Source organism: Merops nubicus, unplaced genomic scaffold, assembly GCF_000691845.1.
Source record: "Merops nubicus isolate BGI_N331 unplaced genomic scaffold, ASM69184v1 scaffold4990, whole genome shotgun sequence".
Classification (NCBI taxonomy): Eukaryota; Metazoa; Chordata; class Aves; order Coraciiformes; family Meropidae; genus Merops; species Merops nubicus.
Genome location: NW_008582027.1, coordinates 42,896 through 68,907, shown reverse-complemented (window position 1 = coordinate 68,907; position 26,012 = coordinate 42,896). Strand labels below are relative to the sequence as shown.

The 26,012-nt window shown below is 39.4% G+C and overlaps 1 long non-coding RNA gene across 1 annotated transcript in view; it reads right to left on the bottom strand.

Moving 5' to 3' along the window:
• LOC103769164 overlaps positions 1–25,158 on the bottom strand; it is a 34,171-nt gene extending 9,013 nt beyond the window's left edge. The window contains exon 1 of the long non-coding RNA XR_608137.1: positions 25,034–25,158. This is a non-coding gene — a long non-coding RNA (uncharacterized LOC103769164). The remainder of the gene's footprint in view (positions 1–25,033) is intronic.
• Between the last annotated feature and the right edge of the window lie 854 nt (positions 25,159–26,012).

Here is a 26,012-nt window from a genome sequence, read left to right as displayed (position 1 = left end):
CACGTTTATGAATATTTAGCCAGACGAGTATTTCTATTTGCTTTTCTTTAATACTTTTTTGATTAAAATGCTCCTCAGCTACACGTGCACAAATAACCTAGCAAACGGGGATCCAAAATGTCAGCAGAGCTCGTAAGCTGGCTTTATGTGCATAAATACTGTCTGCTTTTTCCTTTTGGCAATTACACAGCTGTAGTGCTAATACACACTCTCTTATAATCGCTGCTTTTTTTGTGTGTGGCAACTTCACAAAATCTACTGGCAGCTGATGAGAATCAAGGAAGTGCTGAGCTGTGACTCTGTTGACACCTCACACACCACTACCTGGAAGCTCTGCAGCACAGCCAGCAGCTCCTACCTCTCCTTCTCCCTGCTTTTAAGAACGCAACTTGTCTTGGGTCTCTGGGCTCCCACCCTCAACAGAACGGGCAGAGCTTCAGGCTGGAGCCTGGCAGTAGGATGCTGCCATAGCTGTGCTCTCCTCTATCAGAGAATCAAACTCACTTTTCAGACCTAGGAATCAAGAATACAGAAATCTCTAGGCCTTGGTTTTAAGCGTGACAAATGCTGTGAAGGTGGGTCTGCCACCACCTCAGTCTTTCCAATGAAATGTCTCTGATGCAAAGTACAGTCATAGTAAATGACTGCTACAATAAATGTTATGACAAAACTGTGTTAACATAAAAAAAAATTAAACAGAAGAAAGTCTATAATTTATATTAACTTATTCCTTTGAAAACGAGCCATCTTTTTAAAGGACTGTTACTTCTTCTTTTGAAATACATTATGTATGTAGATGCCTTTAAAACCATACAGTAAAAGTGACAGTCCAGAAACCAAACAAAATTTCACACAAATTGTTACATTTAAAATTTAATGAACACTTTAAGGGTTGTCGTATTAAAAAGATAAATTTAAGGCAGGTTCTTAGTACAGCTGTTACGTATCTGGATTGTCATTCAGACTATATTAAACATTAGGAGTGACTACTAAAATCAAGACACTGATGGATCCCTTTGTTAGAGAGAAAACAAAGTATGCAAATCTTCCTTCACACAAGGCACGTAAATTCAGCATTGACTTTTATACACTGTCAATCAAAACTATTCACTTGTTGCATCAACTTTCCCAATAATCAGACAGATCTTTCTAATTAAGTTTATGTGCAACCATGAAGAATCAAAGCTAGCACATGCATCATGGCATCAGCTAATTTGCCTAATTAATAAAAAGTATATGTGCTTCGTATGATGAACGAAGTGTGGACAAGTGAAACCACAGAACATATTCATACAGGTATCATGCATTTGTGTATCTAGAGGGACCATGATGTACCCAAAAGCAGAATTAAATAAGTAGCATGTCTGTAAGCTTTACCGTGAGGGCTCATTTCATCAAGTCTTGAATCTGGTCAGCTAGCAGCAACTGTCTCAAGAGCATGAAAAGGTGTGGAAGCAATAAAAATGCATTAAAAGTTATAAGAGCTAATCAGAACATACATCAGTGATTCAGCTGAACAGAAGAATAACTGAGGGAGCTGGAGATGCACAGAGACCTATATGCATATTTAGGCAATATGGATTACAAGAAATTGCATGACCTAAATGGAGCATTTTCAATGTGATACTTATATTAGCCAGAACTGAACAATCAGAGAAGTTCAAGGCAAAAAGCCTTACAGGAAAAAAAAGGCTAGCACAGCCTATAAAGTAAAAAAGATTATGTCCAGAAAATGCTAAAAAATATCTTGCAAGAGATTTTCAAATCTACAGCAGCATATTTTAATAGATCTCCATGACAATGCATTTCCTTATTTCCAGTTGCAGTGCAATCCTTTCATCCTACCTAAGGTTCCACATAGTTCAACCAACCAGCAATTAAAAACCCAACAGCACAAAAATATAACTAAGAGAAGAACTTCCTCACCCCTGGCAGAGGTTTAAGAGACAGAAGAGGACCAAAGAGTGACCGTGTGGGAGAAGTAGTTGGCCAGTCTGATGATGAATAACAGCAGGCTAGGTATGCTGGTAGACAGGAAAGCAGTGAAGAAGGAAATTCCACAATATATCAGTGCAATAGCTAATGAAGGCTATAATTTTTGTTTTTTTTTTTTTTTACTGTAGATTAGCAGAAACAACATCTTAAGGGAACCTAGTCAATAAAGTTGCTGCTCTGCCCTAAAGCTCAATTTCAGTTTCATTCAGTTCCTCTGGGCATCACTTGTGAACTGTAAGCACTTCTCTGAGGATGTAACCTCTCTCCTAAAACAGAGATCAGCCCCTGCCCCTTGCAGGGACAACATTTTCAAAAGTAGTTTCATGAAATTTTATCCCTCCCACAATCAGTAGTGAAACAACTGTCATGATAAATGTTTTTAAATATCCCTCCCCAAAGCATCCTAATTTCATTTGCTCTGGCTGTAGTGTATGTCTGAGCAAGACAGTATTATTATTTTCTTTTATAAACAGTAGAAAATCCCAACTAGCAAGACCTGCTGAGTATTCAGTGACCAAAAATAAGACAGCAGCAGCACTTAGCTCAATGCATTTCTGAAAGAAAAAAAAAACACACAACAACAACAAAAAAACTAACAAAAAAAAAAAATAAAACCAAACAGTAAAGCTGGCCAAGGAGACATTATAAAACATACACGTTAGAAATCTCATTAGCCTGCACAAATATGAACAAAAGAAGCAAATGTACACTGTCAAATGCATCTTAAAAGACTATAACTGAAGAGACAACATCGTCCTTTCCTAAATGGGAGGAGCTCTATGATCAACTGTTACAAAAAAACCCAAATGACACTCACTCAATGACCTGCTCAGCTATTAATGTGTTAAGTACTTCCTGGCACCTGCTTCACGACACTAGAAGTAAAATAATTTACCTATTTTGTTGATGTGAGGGACAGGTTTGCCCACTAGCCTGATATGTGCAGTTAGGGAGCAGATGGAGACAGGGAGAAGTGGTTTAGAGTGCAGATAGATCACTAAACCCCAGAGCACCTTTGTGGGATAAGTAGAGTTTTACACTTTCCTCAAACACCAATACAATCAATGTCTAAGGTGAGGCTATCCTAAAGATTTCTGATTTTACAAGAGCTGCGTGTCAAAAGAGAAAGAATCTGATTTTTTTTTAATAAATGTATATACGTATGTCAGTGAGAATAGACAACAATATTTTTTTTATCTCCTTCAGAAAATAGAAGGTTGAGTTGAAAACCAGTTCTTGTAACATCAGACTTCTTTTATTCTTGACTGACTTGTAGAAGGTGTTTGCAGTACTAGAGATCTACTGGTTATCAGAAGAATTCTTGGAAGACGAGCACTAATAGACTAAGCAGCTGGCAGGTTTATTTGGAGGCAAAAATCAAAACCTTTGGCAAGAGAAGCTGTATAAACTGCCAGGTATTTTTGAGGAGAGAGAATGTTCAAAGTTTTAATACACTCTGTTTAAACCTTGCTTTCAGTATTATCTACTTCTGCATAAATCCTTTCTGACCTTTACGTTCTACTGAAAAATAGTTCCATATAGCCAGCACAGAAATTTCCTGGATTTCTCACAGTCAAAGCAATGATTTTTTTTTTTGTTTTCTCAGATATGCCTTCTCTCTTTTTTCTCAGCATCAAGTTTACCTGCAAAGATGTTTATTCTTTGTGTGGGTGTGTGTCAGCTGTGTGTTTTGACTCAAAGCTGCTTTAATCTCTTATGGACCTATGATATTTAACGTATTTTTCTTCTAAGCTTTTTGCTAAAGTGGAAAATGTGGCATTTTGTACTGAGCAAAATGAACATGTGGTTTGGAAAAAAAGGGCCTTGTATGTAAAAAAAAAAAAAAAAATTTTGGCATTGCTCAGTGAAGCAGTTTCCCAAGAAATACAAATCAGACCTACCCTCAACATATTTTTATCAAAAGATGAGCTAAACAGACCTCATTTTCCAAAAGAAAATGTTTTTCAGTTGGTGAAATGAAATCAGAACTTTTCAATCTGCAGTTGCAAAGGGTGACATGCATGAATTCGGGGATGACTTTCTGCGTGCCATTTACTTCGCAGTGACTACTTCTTTGACTGCTCTTCACCTTACAAAAGACCTTTGGAAGTCTATCCACTCCCTTCACTGAAGTCAAAGGCACCTGTAATTATCTCTCACTTACTCAAGAATAAAAGCATATATAAAGACAGTTACTGCTGGACTTCAAAACCACATCCTGTTATCCTCAATAACATGTCTGCAGGTCCTGCTATGGCTTGGGTAGAGGTTTATATTGTTTCTATATCCCCATGTTTTTCAGAACAGGAAGCAAATCCTGATCCTACCTTGGAAGCTTTGCCAGCACATTTATATAATATTTTTGAAGAGAAAATTATCTTCACAATTTTTAAATCTCACTGCCCAAAGTCAGGCACATGAGCTGATGTTCAGATAGCTGGATGTAGTCTAATTCTTTGAGATGCTGAAGGAGGCAAGTTTTAAATTTTCAATCCTGGCTAATCCAGTACTACTGCTTGAAGCCAAAGGGCATTTTATCATTCCTTTATTAGAAACAGAGTTAGACCTATGGTTCTGAGATTCTACCACAGAAGTCCCCACTAAACATAAAAAATACTGCAAAAACAGTATATTTGATCTATATGTTGTTTTCAAAACACTTAGTAAACTTCCTGCCTTAACAAAGCTAGAGATTGATTTTGTAAGATACAGTGAAGAAAGCACAACTGTTTTCAGACCCATTCACTTTACAGCATCTGGGAGACTGGCCTCCGAAATGAAGGCAAATGCAACAGAGAACCTCAAATAATGTCCGCTTTCAAAACTGACTGGGAGGCAGATCTGTGGTTCCCTGGCATTAAAACTCTTTTCAGTGACTCTCCTAAGGAACTTGTAAAAGTACCAACTAAGTACTTTTAGCAGGATGCATGTGTTCAGGTCAGAAACAATTTAAATAGAAGGTAAACAACTGCTAGCAAGCAATAACAAACACTGGAATAACTGAGAGGACTGTAGAATTTGTCTCCTCTGAGCTCTTTAAGAAAACATCAGGCATGCATCTACAAGGAATGACGTAGGTGTGACTCAGTCTTGGGAGTGACCAGGCAGTTGAGCTGAACCTGTGAAAAGTTACTGTTTTTCTCCCATTTTACAGCATTAAAGAATTCTGTGTCAGAAAGAACCTCTGGGATTGAGATGCTTTACCTGGAAGTCCTGTTTTCCTTTATATAACTGTCTAAATGACCTTATTTAATCCTAGACAAATATATTCAATCCTAACAGTAACATTCAAAAATAGGAAGAAATACTTATTTACCTCCAGTCACCAGATACTATTCTGAGTTACCATCTGCATAATGAACAGAAGGGTAAACAACCAAGTTTTGGGGAAATTAATCCTAACAATATATCACTGATAATGTTAAAAGACAAAAAAAAAAGACAAAACAATCACAGCAATGTGAAAAAACACGAATAGCAAATCACAAAAGGAGAAAATGAAGTAACAATATTAGGTGGACAAGGTATGTGATGAAACCTGCATTTGTAGGGACATCTAGTGATAAAGAACTTCACCGACTAAAAACATCCAAAGATTTTTTTTCCCCCTATATATTACAGCTAGGATTATCCACCAAGCTTCAAACAACCACCCAGCTTCTTTCTATAGTACTGATGATGCAAATTATTTGGTCTGGCAACCAGATGGCTTTCTTGTCTAGCATCCCTTTATTTATTGTGCAAAGAGCAAAGGAAGCTTTGCAAGGCCATCTTGTGCTGGTCTATCACAAATGAAAAGCACACTATGGAAATTAAAGCTGGGATAGGAGGTGAGAGGAAATCCTCTTAACTGTCTCATAGTCATGTAAAGCCAGTACAGTGTCTCATCCTCGCTGGTTATAAAAATAATGGTATAACCATGCATAAAGTAATCTCTGTGCATTTAAGTTGTACATAGACACTACCTTTTCCATATGATGCAAATATAACACTGAGTTCAAAGTGCAAAAAGCACCCTGTGTTAGGGTTTTGCCTGGAAAACTGTTGTAGGAGGTGCAGAGGCAACTTCCACTGCTTCTGAAAAGGCTAACTCATACTCTTCAGCAAAAAGTCCTTTTTTCTTTTTCCTTCCTGAAGGAAGAATTCGCGAGTCATGGGCTGTAGATCTAAATTCTGTAAAGTAAGAGTTGTAAAGTAACACTGTGAATAAGTAAAATGTCACGCAGGACATGATTTGATGATCATTCCATCTCTAAGACTCCGAATACTATGGTAAAAGCATCACAGCCACATGACACAAAGTAGAGATTTGCTATAAACTGACTCTGCCACTTTAAAAATACCCTTTCCTTTAGGGTTTCATTGAAAGGTCGCACACTGCAACATGTATTGTCCATGTGCACCCCAACTTGTGCTACAGTAGGTATTGTCTGGTTGCCTACCCCCAGCATAAAGCTGCCCCAAAGGCATTAAGCTGCTATAAATTCAGAATTGTGTGCCTCCTTCAGTGACTCCAACAATGACACATTCATGTCACATTCATGCTGCCTCATCCTGAGCCATGTCACTATTGTGGATCTTAACACATGTCAGGCCACAGCCTGAGACTATTGTAAAGCAGCACTCCTACAAGCACTCACATAGTCAGGTACTGTAGCTTCTGTTCCCCTGCATGTGCCTGTAGCAAGTGCAGCTCCCTCCAGCCCATGCACACCTCCAGTACTATTCCAAACAGGCTCACAACCTCAACATCTTCCACAGGCTGACACGCCCTCGTGCAGTACACACCTCCAATACTGGGTTCTAAAATCACATCCCTGCTGGGCTGTGACATCAGGGATATGACACAACGCTCATGGGAATTTGGGTCTGAAAAATCCCACAATATTTTCGAGTTATATTTTGAGGAGTAACTCATTGGGTCCAGTGGAGAAGAAAACCAGCCACTGTACCTACAGATACACAACCATTCTGCTGTAAAAAGGACCAGGCTTGAGCAGTATGAGTCTATATCACATTGTTTGTAGAGCAAACATCAATGCCAAGTAGATTGTATTATCAGTGCAAACCCCACCTCTGACTAAATTCCATAGTTCACACATGCTCTCACAGTATATGGCTGAGTGCTGCTACACATCAGAAAGATACACGGCCAAACACCTACATGCAAGTACAACCTCTGGGAGCAGGAAATTCCCAAGTTCAGGTTGAAAAAAAAAAATAATACAGAAGTTAAATATCACTAAGCACTTGTCTCTGACCATAAAGACAGAGAAAAACTCATACTGGCATTGAAACAAGTGGCCACAAAGAAGAGGTAAGCTGATTTTAAGTGTTTTCTAATCATCAGAGAAAGAAGTCCTGAAAGAGTTTTTCATCTTGTTTTGGCTCCTCCATTCCTAAGTTATCTAAATTAGGACTTCATACTTTTACAAACAGTGGTCACAGGAAGGAGTGGACTACAGCATCACTAAGGTTCCTTCCAGCTGAAAAACAAGGTTTCACCTATAAGTGGGATGATACAGGCCCCAAAGAAAACCCCACTACGTCAAATAGAATCCAGTTGTTTGACATTACACAGGTTTAATCCTCAATCAGCAAACAATACAAAAATGTTAATGATTTCATTTTCATTGGCTTTCTGACAGAGGAAATTTCTAAGAATGCTTCTGATGAAGTTATGCAGGAAGGATTAACACTGTGCTCTGTTCTGGAAGTTCTCAGAAATGTGGCTGATTTAATGAAGTACTGCACAACAGATGGGAAAGGTCATTCCTTGGTACAGGGCCTGGGTTTCTTACAAAATATTTCTCTACTCTGAACTGCACTGAAATTCTCCACTGAAAACTCTTCCTAAGTTGCACCTTCCCCATTGTGCCCGAGGATGCTGTGGACACAGCTGCAATCCTGCATGTCCTTGTGATAAATGAATTGTGTACAAAACTAACAAAATCTGCTTACTTTGGTCAAAAATGTTCACTACAGAAGATCTAACCAGTCAAACACTCTAAAACCTGCTCTCAGCATAGTGAGTCACCTATTGATGACCCTAATATCTAACTGAAATGATGGACTGCGTAAGGATCAGAAGTAAGTGTTTAGAAAACAGAAGTTATAGCTCTTAGAAATACTGCGTCAGCAGATTCATGAAAGCATGTGTGTTACTGATTTTACAGCACTTCTAAGGAATGCATGAAATCAGCATCTGGAGAAAGACAAGCTGATGGGGACTAGCTAGCTTGGTATAACATAAAGCATCATATCCGACAAATTTGGCAAAATATGAGAAGAGAGCAGACAGCAGGTGCAAAGCAACTAACACTGTCTATTTTGATTAAGTCAAGACTCCTGTGAAATTGCTGTAGAAAGCAGGTTAACCACAGGTTGAGTAAATGTGTAGTAGAATCATTATTCTTCACTGGATAAAATAACCAGGTAAAAGACTGCAAAGACTGAACTGATTGTGAAATAACCACACAGACATCTATTAAATTAAACCTACAGGTTTCCTAGGGCAACTATTCAAAGCCAGGATAAAACCCTGATACACCAAAGTCTCTTCATAATTTCTCTTTTCAAAGTCTCTGAGAATTTCTCACCCCAATGACCCCAGTCAATATCCTTAGCTGTTTCCAGGGCTTTTACCATCTTCATACATTAATATCAGTGAAATACATATCCATGGCTATGGTTTAATAATGGGAGGATGCTGACATTTTAAAAAGGCTTTTGCAGTATGCAATTTCCATTCACTGCCACTGCCTCTCCATGGATCACCATTAATCCTCCACAGTTCTGTATCAGATACCAAGGACAAAAACAAAACATCCAGGTACTGTCAGAATTATGATTCTATATGAAATGCAAAAAAACCAAAAGAAAACAGAAAAAAGAAAACAGTTTGTTCTGGAGAAGAGGATTATACAGTAGTACAATTGAAGCTTTTTTGGTTGAGAGATGATAGTAGATGGATTTAATTAATTCATCACTTAACCTCAGAATTCTAAGTAAAATGCCTAAACCCAGCCAATGAAGAGCAAATATGAGAAAAATATTTTTATGCAGTATATGGCAAACTTGTCAAATAGAGAAGGATATGTAAGTAGTACACACACGGGTACAAAAACTATGCAAAACCTGCCACAGGCAGGTAATTAGAAGAAAATACCACCACAGTTTATCAGAAGAGACACACAGAAGTCCTGTTGTGACTAATCTGTTTGTCAGCCCCCAGGTAACTTCTGTCGAGATGAATCAGCTGTGTACAGCATCAGCTCCTTGAGAAACAGAACAGATTTCTGAAGTTTTTATCTCGTACACATTACCACAGAGCATCCATGCTCTACAAACAGTTAGATGCCCCCGCTCCACAGGTGACTGATGAGGTCTTCTCACACAAAATCTGCTGGTTTCACTTCTTTTGACTTTTATGCCATAAAATTAAATTTTAATTCTTTTAGTATTGTGAATTTAAAAAACATACAGCTTAGCTGCATATAGGGGCCCAACACCATCCAATCTCACTGTAAATATTTAAGTGCCAAAATTGGGAGCTTAGCTACTGCAATCTTCTTCACAGTGGAAGAAAAGAAAAAAGGTGATACCATTGTGTGGGTTATTCCTTTTCAGCTGTGAACAAAGACTTTTCAGTTGAGGCTTCATGCCAGCTACCTAATCTTAGGAAGCACAAACTGTGGTCAAAAACTCTTACTGAAACGAGGCAAAGTACTGATCGTAATGGTACTCTTTACTATAAGGTGACAGTAGTATAGATTTGTCAGAAAAGTAGAGGATAACCTTCTAAAGGAGTATTTTGATGAGAGTGGAAAATGCTGACTGCAGTATGTCATGTATCTTGACACTTCCCAAGATGACCAGTCACACTTTCCCTGGAGATGGAATAACACGTCTTCAAAAAGTCTTAAACTCTGTTGAGTATTAAGGAGAACCTCCAAAGCAGCTTGTACCATTAAAGAGTCTGTCCACTAAAAATACCCATAGAGATTTTAGGAAAGACAGTAATTATTTGCATATTGAAATGATCCATACAAGAAAAATGCCCCTGTGGCAAAGAAATAAAGTTGTATTTCCCAACACCGTGTCTTAAGTAATAGAAAAATACAAGAGTGGTAACTATTTGTTAGATGTGTTAAACTTTTATTCAGATCATCCACTAGACACTGCAAGACCTCGCCACCAGTTTGATCACAAACAAAATCTATGGTGAGTGTAAAGAATATATAGTATAAATATTATATATTAAATATAACTATAACATAAAGAATATATAAGGTATCTTATGTTCTTAGACAACATCTTTCAAGTGATTTCTGCTTTTTCTCAGTTGCTAAGAGAAAGGCACTAACCAGAAGTGAATGGTCTTGTGTTTTTTGGAAGACATATTTCAGGAGTCCACGGGAGACCCAAACTATTTTACTATTCCTTTAGCTTGTAACCTAGGTCTTTTCCAATACCACTCAGTGAGCACTAGATATTGTGTAAGGATTTCTTCAAGTAGCAATGTCATGACTTTGACCCTGGAGTAATATACAGTAGTCCCTGAGTACAGTAGGGAAAAGACACTTAGGAAAAGAAACATTCAGTATTTAAATATTTGAGTAACAGAGTAATAAAGTGAGACTGTGTACTATTTAATGAAAGAGCAAGCCATTACACATTTGCTACAGGGTACTGCAAGGGTAGCAGCATGTGTGAAGTCAGCTACCACAGATGAGCTGATGTGCTGGAGAGTCATGCCTAAGCTTCTGCTCCGTGTGTGCTACCCCCTCTAGAGTGACCATCTGTGATCTGGATTTTCTGGAATAGCATTATTCCTCCTTAATCCCCAGCAGAAGTGGGAAAGCCAAGCTGCAAGCTGGCCCTGTGTTATCAAATCAAAGGTCTTAAAGATGATTTGGTAAGCTGCTCTAATTACAGTAACAGAGGGCATGTTGCATGACTATTGTAGATTGTATTTGTAGTGGGTGGTTTTGCTAATTTGCACCAACTTTATGAAAATGCTGTTTATGACAAAATAATTAAATCTCAGGAGGCAAGGGAAAAATAATGTGTCCCTTGCATTATGCAAGTGTTGAAGGTCAAAGCCTGTAAATTGGTCACATACAGAAGCTCTTGTCTGAAAGTGAAAATCTTCCACTGCGAAAACAATTACCTCTATTACTCAGTAAATGCAGCTTTCATTATGCAGAGCTATATTGTCTTAATGGCACTGAGTGATAATTAAACTGATAGGATCTAATTTTCTTGGTATGGAATGACAGGTTTCTAATTGCCTAAGTTCACACTTTGCCTATTGGCTAAGAGTTTCTTGCTCCTTAATGTGGCTGAAATTAGTCATGCTTTTTTGTTTCAGGGCTGTTCCCACACTACTGTCACACCTTTAATTCCTCTTTCTATTTTTTCACATTTTCCTTGTCAGACTGTGAGTTGTTGAATAGCTATCCACACAAATAGGTACTGTCTTTGACATAAGCCTTTCTTCAATTCTCATGCAAAGCACAAACTGGTGGGCTGGGATGTTGTTGTTGCTCAAAGCAGCTCTCTCTGTTTATTTTCTTAGTAAATCCTCATTAAGGAGATGGTCTTAATGTGCATTTATTTCCCTTTGACCATGGCATTCCCAAGCACGCATGCATTCCAATTCCTTTAGCTAGCCTCCCAAAGTTTTCAGACCCTTTGGTTAGCATTCTGCATTTGAGGAAAAAGAACTATCAGGGTAGATGATAGACCTGAATGTTTTTACTCACACTTCCCAGAGGAATTATAAGTAAACAGTAGCAGCAGTACAAAAGCAACTTTCCCCCTCTGCCTCCACAGAGCACATATTGTCTCAAAATCATGCCAGGAGGCCTTGCCATGCTGGGGCAGGGGCAGCAGACGCTGGGCATGAGAAGGTCATCCGTGGAAATAGCACTTACACTCCACTGAACTCCCAGCCCGCAGCAGTGGCACTGACACCCTGCAGACTCCCGGGGGATGCAGTGCAAAGGCTTCCAAGGAGGTGCCTGGGTCCTGCAGAGCCAGTTGCAAGGTCTCCAGCACTACATTTCCCAGCAAGGTCCATTCCAGGATCCCTTAAACACTTATGCTGGGGCAAATAAGCCCTGGAGACACAAAGGAGTAGGAAGCAAGGGGTGGGGATATTTAAGTAGTTCAGTAAGAACCTAACAGCTGTGCTGGTGCCAATGAACTCTACTGGATTCTCATCTTTTTTTGTTATTATGCTTGTGATCTCCTGCTAATCACAGGGGAAAAGTTACATAAAATTTAACACTATGCTACTTAAGATAAATTAAGAAACAGTACATGAAGTTTTATGTCAATAAGGGATCAATATGTCTGAGGTGATATAGCTTGCAGTACAAAAAAGCACAATGAGATGCAATTAAAACTTGCATTTGACCTGCCTCAACTTTAATTTTCTTACACCCTTCTGAAAAGACTGCCTTTCTGTCACACTTTGCTCTTCCATCACTTCTCATCAGCTTATGATCAGTGACAGTTTATAGGCCTTTCACTTAACATCAGCAAGTAATAATTTTTTTAATTTTTTTTTTTTTAACATTGCCACCCTTATCACACAAGTCAGAAGGTGTACTAGAAGGAAAACCTCAAAATGCTTACTTTCAAAACGAAATCTAACCAAAACATCTTGGTTCACTGTTCAAACCCTTCTTTCTGTGTTCCCAGGAGCAAATGTGAATGAAAGAGAGATAGGAGGAAGCACCCAGCACAGGAGTCAGACAAGGCATTAAATTCTGTGCAGCATACTGCAATGACATGAATGATATATCAAACGATACATAGCAGAAAAAGATGGCCACCAGGAAACATACATAATTACAAACAAATCTGAGAATAAAAGAAAAAGTAAAGTTCTCTGGAAGGTTCTTCTATGCCATCACAGATCCAACTATTTACCTGCTGAAAACAAACACAAAACAGACTGAAATGGCTGGGAAAGTATGTTCCACTCAATTCTCTCAGCAGCAGTAAAGTTTTCTTTGACTGTCAGTACAAGACAACTGTACTAATCTATTCACATTAGTTTCACCTGACTGCCTGGTTTAATGCAAGGCTCAATTACTTTGGGATTAGCACAGCAATAAATTAAAATTCTGGAGGGGTGTTCAAATTACTCTAAGTTTCCAAACCTCTACAACTTCCCACATACCATTTGTTAATGTAACAGAGCTAATTCAACGGTCATTATTTTTGAGATTTTTTTTAGTATCTCTAAGCCATTGCTTAAAAAGATTCTTAATTACCTAGGCAACAAAAATGGCCTCAATGAGGAAAGTGGCAAGCACACAGAAACATCAAATAGCTAAGGGACTGAACTGGCATTTTTGTGTTTTTTTTTTGTTTGGTTTTGTTTGGGGGGGGGGTTGTGTGTTTGTGGTTTTGTTTTTCAAACTCAGGACACTTACTCAGTTGATTAAAATCAGAAGCACTGTCTTACAATCTTGCTTTTGAAAAAGGTGGTAACTCAGCCACCTAGGTGACATAAAAGCATGAGAGGCAGCATGTGAACAAGACATCAAAAAAGACATGGCCTGGCCAAAAAAATAAAAATCCGGAATTTTGGAGGAAAATAATCATCAAGGCAAAGCTACCTTTACTGTTTTGGATCATGACAAGACTCCCTAAAATGTTGTTTCTACTTGATATATCAAGAATATTGAATCTAAAAGATATTATCCTGTATTCTGTATGAGATATAATACTAATAAGAACACAAGGAAGCATAATGTAAGATGAACAGAGCTTCCACTATTTTCAGATTCACATGATGGCAAATATCTGCTGAAGAGCCTAACAGAAAAGGGTGTTGGTAGGTAAAACTCCTGTAGAAAGATGGTCAGTATTGTGCTTTCTGAAGCTAGGCTTTGCACAAACTGACATGTGGAACCTCAAAGGAAAGAGTTTTTTAGTGGCTAAACAAGTGAGAGGGGTATCGTATCAAAAATGCTTTTTTTGTATTGAGTGAAAACTCAACTTACTGTAAAGCTGCATTTTTTCCACTAGAGTGTAGAAGAACAGAAGCTTTTAGACGCATTAAGAAATGTCTGAAGAACAAGAAAATGTAAAACCAGGAGTCAAGTCAAACAACACTTAATACAAATGCTAAAATACAGGACATATATTTGAAAGAAAATGAAAGAAAATACTAACTCACTGTCTATGGTAAGCTGGCATTACTTAATTTCTCTTATCTTTTGTGTAAATATCAAAGTATCAGAATCATAGAAAAACAGAAAGCAAAAGATGAAGACTGCTTCTCCTCTGCTATGACTGCAGGTCATTCACTTCTCAGCCACATACAAGACTGAGACAAAAACTGTCAAGCTAAAGAACAAATAATATACAGATCAGTCCTAAGGCCCACAGGAACCTCTAGGATTACTGAATCCAGCATTAAAGAAGATGAATTTATTGTATAGAGAAAAAAGATGAGATTTTCATCAAGTGTTTCCTGTGCCAAATCCATTAACTTCTGCATGGACTGTAGCATGGTTTTAGGAGTGATGTAATGTGTTTTCACTTCCTGGTAGTTATTTTTATAGGTAGTGACAATTACTGACACAATATGTTCATGCTTTCCTAAATACATTTGTCTACATTCAACTTTCAACAACCAAATTTCATTAGTACTTCTCTTGACAAATAAAAAAGAAACCCTAAAGAAAAAAACGAAATTCCCAGCGTGTTGTTATTAAACATTCTGATGAAAAACTAAAGATGGCCTTGTAAGCAGGTCCTTAAGAAACTGTAACCAGCGAAAAAAGTATTGTGCCTCAAGCCTAAACAGGGATTTATTAGTTGATTCCCTTTCAACCTGTTTGTTGTATCTAAGGAACAAAGTGAACTTGTTCACCTTATTCACATAGCCATGCTTCACTCCTTGCAGCACACAACATCCTTTGTAACTACAATTATTTCCCAGGAGGAACAACACAATGAGGATTGCAAACCTTTCTCACCAGCATAGGTCATATGAATGATTTTATTTACTTCCCTGCACTCACTAAAAATGTGTGTAACCTTCTGAAGGTGCCTAAGTAAAGGTGGGCTAAGCTCTCATCATGCCTAGGTTTATTTAGGTGCCTGAAGAAGACAACTGGCAGATTTTTGGTGGCAGGGGGCACACCAGAGCAGGGATACCTGTGGAGGGACCACAGCCCATGGCTAAGTCCATTCTGGAGCAAAGGAGATGATTAAGAAGGAAGAAGCAGCAGCAGAAGGGTAAGAAACAAGGAGTAGCAAAAACCAAAATCAAGATGCACCAACTCCAGCTTCCTGTGCCACCCCCACCTCCAGTGCTGCAAAAGCAGAGGAGTGGGGAATAGGAGATGGGTAGGAGAGGTGTGTGGACTGAAGTTGAGACAGACAAAGGAGGAAAGGTGTTTTCCTTAAGTGTCTCTGTAACTGTTTGCCTCCTTTGCTTCTTAATAACTGAATGAGTGATTGTACGTCTATGTTAATTGGCAGCAACCTTCCTGTGCCACCCCCACCTCCAGTGCTGCAAAAGCAGAGGAGTGGGGAATAGGAGATGGGTAGGAGAGGTGTGTGGACTGAAGTTGAGACAGACAAAGGAGGAAAGGTGTTTTCCTTAAGTGTCTCTGTAACTGTTTGCCTCCTTTGCTTCTTAATAACTGAATGAGTGATTGTATGTCTATGTTAATTGGCAGCAACCCACGGAAATTAAATTCCCTGAGTGGATACCCTTTTGGCCACGACTGCCTCTGCTGGGATCAGGGCCCTATAATTGCTCTCTGTCTGCAAGGCCTAGGAAGGAATTCCAGTGAGAAAACCAAAAATCTGTCACCATTTTTGAAAGAAGGATTTTCCCTGGTTTCTCAATCAGTGGACTAATGGGGCATGCTTTAAGTCATTCTGGCTCACATTTAGAAAATTAGTTTCATCGTTAGACAGTCTGAATGGCTTCCCTAATTACATTCTGACACCTTCACACATTAACTTTGTTATTACTTGTCATGTGTTGTGGTTTGAGGCTTGGAATGAGGGCGTGACCTTCCCGCAACTGGGAGGACCCCGGGTGGGGGTGAACCATTGTATTCCCTCCACTTCCCACACACACTCTGGGAAGAGGCACGGATTCACTCCTGCCTTGGAGCTCGGAGAGGAAAGTTCTCCTTTCACTCCGTGGGACCCTGCAACAATTTCTGAGGGTTTTGTATATATATTTTTTTTTTTTATTTTTTCCCCTAATCTTTGTATATATTATTTTCCTTACCTCCCTTTTTCGTTTTCTGTTCCTTGTTGAACAATATACTTCATTTTTTTTCCCAAAGTGTCTCTCTCTCTCTCTCGGGGGGGGGAGGAGAGGCAAGTACATAGTTCTGTTCCATGTGGGTCCTGCCCTGAACCCCTTTTTACATGGAACTAGGACATCATGTTACCACATGATACCTCCACAGGCTGTGATCATGGAAGAAGGCCTCCTTACTAGGCACTTTCCATACAAGTGCCTGAATCAAAGAGCTACAAAAGTGGAATAAGGTTAGACCTGTTCATCAAAGTATTTAATATTGTGATGCACTTGCAAGGATCAACAGAGCATTAAGATTCAATACATATATCAAGCACACATATCATCTCTGGAATTTAAAAGGGTCTGACCGCAAATTTTGATGCAGTCATTACTGAACCAACACTTTCATAAGAGGTCGATCTCTCAGCCTTTAACAGCTACAATTGCATCACTCCCTATTATCCCAGATACCGAATGACTCAGAGCCAAGGGATTCAGTCTGTGGTGGTGACGCTGATCTGCATTTCTGGCCATCTATGTCTGTGCAAAATGACACCAGCTTCATTCAGGTGGAGATGATAGTGTGAAAGGGCAGTGGTGGGGAGGAAGGAGGCATATTAGGAGGCTGAAAATACCCTTGCAATCCTTTTCACTATCAACTGTACCTCCTCCTTTGAACAAATAACCTGCAAATAGAATTTTTATTCTGTTCATCAACTCATAAGTCACTGTTCCTCATGGACCCTGAAGTCTCAGAGCTGGCAAAGTAGGCAGTTGCCTAGGACAACTAATCAGTCATAATCCACCCACCTCTCTTGCCAATGCCAGGGCCCTGGAAAGACCAACTGGCTACTAATATTGCCACCAAGAGACAAACAGGTTATATCAGGTGGAGTGCCAGAGAAATTAAAAGCTACTGGTATCAGTGTCTTGTGCCTGGCAAATTTGGTGGCCTTTTACAACAAGGTTATAGCATTTGTGGATAAGTGAAGGGCAACTGACATCATCTACCTAGCTTGTGCAAAGCATTTGACACTAGTCCTGCATGACATCCTTGTCTTTAAATTGGAGAAACCTAGATCTGATGGAGTACTTGGTGGATAAGGAATTGTCTGGATGGTGGCACTCAAAAGGCTGCAGTCAGCAGCTTGATGCCCAAGTGCAAACCAGTGAGGTGAGTGGTGGTCCTCACAGATCAGTGTTGGGACTAGTGCCGTTTAACGTCTTTGCTGGCAACGTGGACAGTGGGATTGAGTGCACCCTCAGGAAGTTTGCTGATGACACCATGCAGTGAGGTCTGGTTCACACGCTGGTGGAAGTGGATGCCATCTGCAGGCTTGACAAATAGGCCCACAAAAACCTCATGAAGTTCAACAAGGCCAAGTGCAAGGTCCTGCACCTGGGTTAGGGCAATCCCAAGCACAAATACAGGCTTTGCAGAGAATGGAATGAGGGCAGCACTATGGAGAAAGATCTGGGAGTGGTGGTTGAGGAGAAGCTCAACATGACCTGGCAATGTGTGCTTGCAGCCCAGAAGGCCAACCGTATCCTGGGCTGCATCAAAAGAAGCATGGCCACTAGGTCAAGGGAGATGATTCTCTCTCTCTACTCTGCTCACATTGAGACCCCACCTGGAGTACTGTGTTAGCTATGGGGTACCCAATGTTAAGAATGACATGGACCTGTTGGAGCAGGTCCAGAGGAGGGCCATGAAGATGACCAGAGGGCTGTAGCACCTCTGCTACGAAGACAGGCTGAGAGAGTTGGGGTTGTTCATCCTGGAGAAGAGAAGGCTTTGAAGTGACCTTATAGCAGCCTTCCAGTACCTCAAGGGGTCCTACAAGAAAGCTGGGGAGGAACTTTTTATAAGAGCATGTAGTAATAGGACAAGGGGTAATGGCTTCAAACTGAAAGAGGGTAGATTTAGATTAGATGTAAGGAAAAAGTTCTTCACTATGAGGGTGCTGAGACACTGGAACAGATTGCACAGAGAAGCTGTGGATGTCCCATCCCTGGAAATGTTCAAGGCCAGACTGGATGAGACTTTCAGGAAACTGATCTGGTGGAAGGTGTCCAGCTTGGAACTAGATGAACTCTAAGGTCCCTTCCAAACCAAACCATTCCATGATTCCTGAAGCCAAATTCATGATACAGGTGTCCAAACTAACAAATGGACTTGCAGCTCTGAATGCTTCCTGTTTCTAGGAGTATTTAATTTGGGATCTGATTTAGGCTTATTTTTCAGCTTTTATTCAAGACTGGCGTGAACATCCTTCTTCCCTTTCCAGTTGTTTGGATTTCATTTGTCCATCACACCTCACGACTCAACACACTACTCAGTCATTGTGAATTCGAATCTTAGAGACAGGAACTCAACCTCTAGACAACATTAAATCTCTCAAGGAAAATGTACATAACAGATTGTGGCAGTGAAGCACAAAATGGAGACTCATGGCATAATATCTTAACCTTAACTCCTTCCTTCTGAAAAAGAGACCTAATGCCACCCCAATCTTCTTTCAGTTTCAGAGCAGCACCTTTGCAATTAAAACTAGTTGCACACTCAAAAGTATTTTCTCCATCATAAAGGAACTCCTAAGAGAACCAGTGTAACTGCTATGCTTGATAAATAAAATTGTAATTTATGGGTAAACAAAGGGGCTATTTTGAGCCCTCTACAAGTCATTCCTTAAAACAATACCTATAAGTGAATTGTGGAAGTTCTCCTTGGCCCCACTGTGATTATTCCTTTCACAAACATTCAATTATGTCCACTTTTAATCTAATCATGGCAGACATTTTTCAGAGTGACAAAAACCTTTTCCTCTAACTACCAACTTTAAAAAAGGGTTTCAGCTGTAGGCATGGCCAAGAATATTTAAATTACGGGTCACCTATTATAAGGGAAAACTACTTATAATAAAAGTGAGAGCTATCTGAGATATAAAGCTCTGTTGCTGTTTTACAGCCCATTAAACGAGATGATCTTGCTGGTTCATTGTGTCATTGGAGGATCTCCACTTCCACTGTAAGGCAAGTAAGGTGTATGTGCTTTGGGACACTCCTCATGGAAATTTCATTATGTATCTCCAAGCTACAACATGTGTGTGCTTACCTCCTACATGTAAAAGGGACATCAATCTGACAGTCTTTGTCAAATGCACTTTGCAGGTATGAGATGTTATAATAGGGTACTGGCCCTAGTGATTGACAGGTTGATACAGCATAGCGTAAGATCTTCCTTCAGAATGACCTTTCAAGTAAAACTTCTCTCACTTACTTTGTAGGATATATTTTAACTTTCAGGTATCTTTCATTCAGGACTTACTTTTCCTTTTGAGAATATCTGAAGCAATGTGTAGCACTTTAAATCACAAAAAAACTTTCTCTAGGATTACATGAAGAGTAAAATCAGAACGTAGCTGCAAGTGTGCATCTGTAGATGATTACAAATGATTGCACCCATGAGGCACATGGAATGATTACTAACCAGATGGTACAAAAATCCAAATGCAAAAGGATATGTACTGTGTGGAAAGCACAGGTAAAGAGGAAAACTGCCCAGGATCCAGCAACAGAGAAGGTTCTGGCACACTTGTGTCTATGTGGCACCCTTTCCAGCAGCACCCACATAGGCAGCTTTACCAACATCCTTAGTGTGGCCCTGATAGTAACTACTGCCATGTTAAATATTGACTAAAGGTAGACACATATCCAGATAAACAATGACATGGAAGGCACAAGTACTTGTCATAGTTCTCCAATTGCCAAGTCTTGCACACTCTTATTTAATTCAACAATTATATTTATGCTTCAGATGCAAATACTTATGCAAATACAATCACATGCCTAATGAGTTGTACAGTTACTGGGGTTTATTCACAAAACAAAGGTCATTTTTCTCCATATTTAGCTCAACTTTTTTCGCACACTTTATGATACTGTCATGCTATCAGCTACACCCTAGGGAATTAAACACAGCTAGGAAAATCACAGAGAAGAGAATAAAATCAGAAAGAAAAAACAAGCCAGCTGTGAATGTACCTGATGCTCTCAGTGGGAGACAAGGCTGAAGGCTGTTCTACTATGAAGGAAACATCAAGCTTTTTATAGACACCTGAATGAAAATCAGCTAAAAAGTCTGAGAAAGAGAAGAGCTTGACAGTACGATACTGGTATAGTCAATAGTAAGGAGTTTTGCCACCCACATCCACACAGCCAACCAAGCCTTTCATTCATATCCTTTCTCTTACTCCCACTCAGCCTCACAGGTAGTATTCAAAAAAAAAATCTCAGGCATCCTGAAGTATAAAAGCCTCCATTTAAGATGAAGACCCCCCCCCTGTATAAGAACAACACCTACTTTAAAAGTCAAGTTCTGTGTCAGACTGTTGGGAATTGTACTTGAGTTTCCACCAAGTTCATGAGCAACTTACTAGAAGAAAGCAGTAACTTCCTGTAGCCTCCCATCAGCTGGAACCTGAAACATCTGAAGACACCTCAGCAAGGAGGGCAGATTATTCCTTCCTCCCATTTCAGAACTTCAAAGAGAAAGAGATTTGATGTACTGAGGTCTTAGCTAATTGGTTCTCCACTCAGTGTTTCATTTATTCTCCAGTTTCACAAACAGTTCCAAGGCAGACCTCCGTTACTATTGCTCCCAGCTTTCCTAGAGGTACAGACAGAACTGCCCAGGCCTTCAGCTGACTACTTTAGAGGTTACACTGATAAAGTTGGCAAAACCAGGCAAAACCAGTTGGTGTTAATTTCATTCTATATCCAGTTTAGAAATATGTACAATGAAGAGCAGAGGCATTAGCTGTAGATATGTGGTGATGTCACCCATGTTTGAAAAACTGCCTTCACTGATATCAGGTGTAAGCATTATATCACTAGTACATACTGAGAGGGTGCAGGCACTGAAGAACCTATGGCACAAATCTCATTGGATTATTGCTGTACAAATGCTGAATGGAAGCAGTTTTTGTCTATGGTCTATGTCTTGAATTTAAAAGGCTTTTAACATTGTCTCAGCATGACAACATACCAAAATATGGCTAGGTGAGACTACTCTGTGCTGGGTGCAAAACCATTTTATAAGTGTCCTCATGAGCAGTTGGCAACCTTGTCAGAAAGGAGGACTGTCAGATGAGGTTCCAGGAGACTCTCATCTTGGACTGGTTCTTTTTTCATTTCTTTTTCACTCTTGACCAGGTTGATAGAAAATAAATTATATTCATGAAATTTCAGATAAAAGTAAGCTTGGAGGCATTGAAAGTATTCAGGAGGAAAGAATTAAAATTCCAGATCTTTGTAAAATGACGAAATAGTTGGAAGAAGCAAAAAGAAAGTATGGTATTCAACAGAGACAAATTTAAGGATCTACATTTAAAAAGAAATAATCAAGTAAACAAATATAGGATGGGAAACAGTGATGGCAGCTCTTTCAGGAGGACAAAAGGGCTGTAACAAATCAGAAAAACACATGAATCACCCATAACATGCTGTTCTGAAAATGAAAAAGATTTCACTGGGATGTAGAAAATGTTAATAGAGCCTAAAGCCACATAAAGTAATGGCACTTCTGGGCTATTCTGCCAGTACTGTACTTCAACAAAGAGGTGAATCAGCTGGAGAAAGTCTAGAGATGGACAATAAGAATGATTTAAGGTATAAAACATAAGTCCTATAGAAAAAGACTGAAATATTTGGAGCTATATGGCCACCAGGCCACAGAGGGTAGAAGAGGCATAATGACAGTCATAAAGATGTAGAAAAGCTTTTCAAAAATTTTCTCTATGTCATTAGTGAGTAAGGTGTGAAATTATAATCTTAAATTGCAGAAAAGAAATATTCAGGTTATACTTTAGGAAAATCTTCCAAAAAGCACAGACAATGCAGCAGTGCAATAGATTGCCTGGGAAACTGTGAAGTCTGCTTCACATTGGAAGGGGATGGCCTAGATTATCTTGACTACTTCAAGTCATGTTTATCAGTAGTCTATAACTAGGTTCTTCCTTAAAATATATGTACATAATTTCATAGAACCATCCATAAAACAGATAAACAGAACACTTCAAAACTAAAAATAGACAACTTCAGAAATAAATATATTGCCAAGTACCTAAACTTATACTATCATCTTTCCAATTTTCATTCCTTTGCAGCCAAAGCCATTTATAAAAGCAGGAGCAGAGTACGGCCAAAATTAAGGGACTTTCCAAATAGGAAACTACATACTTGGCATAGCTGTCATGGTATAAAAAACTCCAGTAACTTTTAGCTGATTAGGACAGCTTGGTCTTCACCCAGTAATAAAATTGTAAAAAAACCCTCCCTTTTTTTTTCAAGAGACATAAAAATAACAAAAATGACCAAATTCAAATATGCATAGCTAGTACTTGTGTACCACAAATTAAGTGCTACTAATTATACAGTAGCTGCCAAACTGCTATGCTCTTGTGATTTTTGTAATGATAGATTTCAGGAACCAAGTGGACAGGCTGCATAATAATATCTGCAAGTAAAATATCAGTGAATATATACAATAAAACAGTGTAATCACACAGAAAAGATCTACTGCTTTACTTACCTGTAACTACATACAAAGGTACATCACAAAATGAAGCTTTATAAAATACTGATAAACTTGCCAGTTATAACCCTGCTTATAACACTCCTAATTTGAGGAAGCTTATTTAACATTTTGTGGCAGAGCTACTGTGTCCTACCCAGTATTTTAAAGTTTAGTAATCACTTTTCAACTGATATTCAACTTAGCTTCTGGCTGCTCTACCAAGAGATGTTATTATCCTGGTTATCAATTTCCAGACAAAATCAATCTATCAATGCCAAGACTCCTAGGTCCATTAGCCATCTTCGATCTTTAAAATGCAGCACTCAGAATGACCTGTTCATAAAGCACAGGACAGCAATTCAGGAGAGCAGAGTTTGAGCCCTGTTTTATCAACCAGCTTTGCAGGCACCCTTGGACAAAGTATTTCACCTGTCTTTGCCAACCTGCCTCCATCATTAAAAACATACTAGCTGTCTTTGTTAAGAACTCTGAGCCCTGTTCAAATCTCCTACCCACCTAAGCTTGTCTAAGGCGTTGCAAAGACTTTTCCCTGGTGACCAGGTAAGCAGTTAGAATACACAGCTGCCTTCAATGCCACAAATAATTCTGCATATCAAAGTGAGAAGGGTGATTTCAATCTGAGGCATAACTCTTCCACTGATACACCTATGGCATGCTGCCCTGCCAAACCATCTCAAAGTAGAGAACTTGTGCATGGATGTCTGCACCTTCTGGTGGGAACTCAGCTCATCTTCACCCAGGCATGGCAGGATGCCACTAACTTAGGATCTAAAGGCTCTCTTGAGATCAGACAGGGTTATCCTTTGAGATCTACTGAATTTTTTTTCTAAAAAAAAAGGATCAGCAGTGCTATTCAGCTGGCAGTACTGGTATAACTGGTACACTCTGACTCCCAGAGGAAACAGAATGGAGCTTGGTTGAAATCAGGATTTTCCTCCCTTTCTCATGAGAAAAAAGAAAGGAAACAAGTGACAGCTTTTGTCTGGACATATTTGGTATCATAGAATACTTGTTTTAACAGGACTTTGGGACTATTTCTTGTAACTCTCTGGCTCATTGTGTATATTCAGCAGCCTGGGAACCAACTGAAGTGATTTCAGCTGCAAAGGCTTTCAACAGTCAAAAAAAAACCCTTTTTGGATTGCAGTTATTCAATCATTAAACCTTTTTATTACCTTCAAGTTCAGCTGGGGCCGGGATAAAAGTCTGGAGTTCAAGACAGGAAAAATGAAAAATAAAGCTTATCAGAGTCAGAGAGATGCAGCAGAAAGAATATGGCCTGCAGATGTGCTTTATCATTTGAAGGGACTTCCCTACCTGTGCTGAAACAAAAATTTATAACTGCAGGCTCCAGCTGGACCTTTGTCTGTTAAATAAATGTGAGGTAGCCACAATGTTCTGACAGGGTGACTGTATATTTTCCATTTGGATATGGCTCTTGCCACTGCTGCCCATGCTCTTGTCACCTTCCCGAATTATTGCTCTAGGCGTGTTTCCCCGTGGGGATGGCAGGACACACTGCAGCTAGCAGAGAATGTATTCTCCTGGGCACTCTGCAGTGCTCTTCACAGAATACAGACTGCACCTGGACTGCAAAATCTGCTTGACTCCAGATCATTTCTCTGGATGCTGTTCTGACTTACACAGTTTGGATCAAGACTGACAGATTTACACACGGTCTCCCTTTCTTTCCCCTTTTTCTTTAGTATCAAGGTGATTATCAAAGGAACCTGGGTGGGATTTTTGCATGGGAATTACGACTAAAATTAGACATATGGTATGAATTATATACTCTAAAATGAATCATAAATAAACCACAAATTATTCATCGCACTTGCATACTGGTGATAATCAACAGTTGACTTTTCTTAAATAAAGACATTGTTTCAAAGCTATTTAAATCCTGGGATCCCAGGCAATATTAAAATAGATTATAACTTCATTACTCCAAAGCAAATAGCACAGCTTCTCTTTCTGACATGTGTTCTACTTGAGCAGAATGCTGATTGCATTTGATATCTTTTCAGCACAGACATGAGCTATCTGTTCTATGAATTTCATAAACATTTTTAAATGGATACTGAAATGGATTTTACCAGTAGGACAGACCTATCTCATTAAAGCCACTGTAGCCCAGCTCTTGCCTGCTTAGTCCCAGATCTTCAAGGTTCATGCATTTAAATCCAGGTGGGCACTGGTAACCTTCTTCTAGCTCTCTGGAACAGTGGGTGTCTGGGATAGCTAAATTATTCCAGGTTACATTTCTGTGAAAAATACAAAATTAAGGTGTTACATAAACTCAGCCCATAGCAAAACTTAATACCTGAAAGCAAGAGGACTAAAGTGAAAAGTACATCAGCTATTATTTTTGCTATATGACGTTCTTTGGTACGTTATTTTCATTAATTAAGCACTTATTGTAAAGGGCAAGCTCACAGTCTCCGAAGACTTCAGCCTTATATAACCATAGTACCGATATTAACAGCAGAAGTTTCATGCCTAGGGACACCATCAAAAATGGAGACTCTCCAAGACACAAAGGAGCTAACACTCAGCTGCTCCAACTACTCTTGGACACAATTTGGACACTTACTGCTTCAGGCTCCTTTGAAAATCCTGAGTGTGTTCAACTCCAGCCAATAATGTGACTTTGACTTCTACAGATGTTACCCAAGCTAGCTTTGACAGCTTTTAGAAAGATCGTTGTGGATGACTTGTGAGCCACCTTGGTATGTGATCTTGTACCTTGGTCAGGCCAGGTTTCCAACGTAGATGGATAGTCACAGTCAGAGGCAGGAACTCAAATCAGTACATGTTTAGTGCAATCAGTATCTCAGTATTGCTGTGACTGAAACAGATCTGATTCACTTTTAGGTCAGTCCAGTACTGATTAGGTAGAATGGGTGAAAAACACTGAACTGAACTGAACTGCTACTGGGAATTCAGGTAGGTCCAGCACTAAGGGACATAGAAGCTACAAGGAGGAGGAGAACTTTGTAGCTCCTTGTCCTGCTAAATCTGTGCCTGTGGCACACATACGGAAGCATGAAGAGTGTCACAAACACTGGTAAGGAGAAGCTCAGGCAGTTCATTTCCCCTCAGTATTTACAGCACCCAGTTAGG